This window comes from Nematolebias whitei, chromosome 19 (assembly GCF_014905685.2).
Source record: "Nematolebias whitei isolate Nwh7 chromosome 19, NemWhi1, whole genome shotgun sequence".
NCBI classification, from domain to species: domain Eukaryota; kingdom Metazoa; phylum Chordata; class Actinopteri; order Cyprinodontiformes; family Rivulidae; genus Nematolebias; species Nematolebias whitei.
Genome location: NC_056516.1, coordinates 14201459 through 14203387, shown reverse-complemented (window position 1 = coordinate 14203387; position 1929 = coordinate 14201459).

Sequence of the window (1929 nt, the reverse complement as noted above, 5' to 3'; positions counted from 1 at the left end):
ATGGTGAAACACCTACACCTGCCTCCACCCTCATTTGCCCCATTCAAAAATAAATTGTGCGTGCATGTATTTTACAATATCTGAATATGGTAAAATATATGAGCTCTATAAATTGAGCTCATATATTTTTCCATATTCAGAGGCCATTATTCAGTGTCCCAGTATTTTACATCAAATTCATGTACCATTACACACAGTGTCAAGCCTAAGAGAACAGTAAAGATGTGCTTCTGTAACCGATAATTTAAGACCATGATAAACAACTGGGGGACAAACATTGAACACCAACCTAACATGCAATACATCTCCATCTTGTACCACTTATCCATAATCAGGTCATGGAGGCAACAGATCCAGAGAGAAACCCAGACCTCCTTCTCCCCAGCAGCACTCTCCTCTAGTTCCTCCTGGGGGACCCCAAGATGTTCCCAGGCCAGAGAAGATACATAATCCCACCAGTAAGTTCTAGGTCTGCTCCAAGGCCTCCTACCAGCAGGACATGCACTGAAAACCTCCAAAGGGAGGGGTCCAGGAGGCATGAAGGTTCATGCTCAGTCATCCAGGTACAAAATCCAATAATGGTCAGTCAGGTCATCTGGACAGTTTCTTTTTTGTGGAAAGATGTTTCGCCCTCTATCCAGAGGGCTTCATCAGTCTGAGGAGTCCCACGTAAACTGTTTTTCCCACTAAGCAGTACATTCCTTTAGTGGACCAACCAGTTTGCTGGAGATAAGATGGTTTCTGGGGGCTGTCCAGTCCCCCGTCGACTCCCCCCAGGCAGGCAGCCACAACCAAAGTGGTCCAAGACATCAAAGTTCATGCTCAATCATCCAGGTACAAAATCCAATAATGGTCAGTCAGGTCCTCTGGACAATTTCCTATCCAGGAGGCATCCTAATCAGATGACTGAACCATCTCAACTGACTCCTGTCAATGCCAAGGTGAAGCGTTCCGAGCTCCTCCCAGATGACAGAGCTCCTTGTCCTATCTATAAAGCTGAACCCGGCCACCCTACTAAGGAAGCTCAGTTTGGCTGCTTGTATCCAGGATCACATTTTTTTGGTCATAATCTAAACCTCGTGATGACCGGTGAGGTTTGGAATGCAGACGGTCTAGTAAATCAAGAGCTTTGCCTTTCAACTCAACTTTTCCTTCACCACGACTGACCAAAGCAAAGAGGCCCCAGTCTGTTAATCCATCTACCCCTCCATCCTTCCATCACTCATGAACAAGACACTCAGATACTTAAACTCCTCCACCTGAGGGAGAGACTCCCCCCTGACCCAGAGAGGACATTCCACTCGTTAAGGCATGCATGCAACCCAATGAGAGTCCTCACTAAGCAAAGAAAAGGACTTCAAGAAAGATTTCTAACAAGTGGTTGTAACTAATGTCTATAACATCAGAAACAAACGTCAACCAATCAAATCAGCCAGAATGAAAATAAAGTCAGTCAGTGAGTAGAACATGGTGTTGGATCTGTCTGAAGCACCTGGAATTAAATGATGATTAATGAGAACTTTAGGTAGAGTTGTAAAATGTAAATGGAATTGTGGAACTGAACAAACAAGATGAAATCCACAGTAACATACAGAATGGGATGGATCTCGATAAACTTTGAACCAGTCCAATTTCTTTCACAATGCTGATCATAATGAACAAAATGTTTTATTTTTGGCCACCACAGCCTCCTGTTTGTGTATGTGTGTGTCAAGGCAATGTGTATTGTTTGAACTCACCATTCTCCATAACTTTCTGTCCTGTCCTGTCTTGTATCTTACCTCTAACATTCAAAGAACTCAACAACCTAGCTCCATCTCATACTACAGATCATATTTTTCCATATTTTCCTAACATATAACTTTGCTTTCATACTGCAGGTTTACTTGTGGTTCCTATAGTTCCCAAAAGCAGAATGGGAGGCAGAGC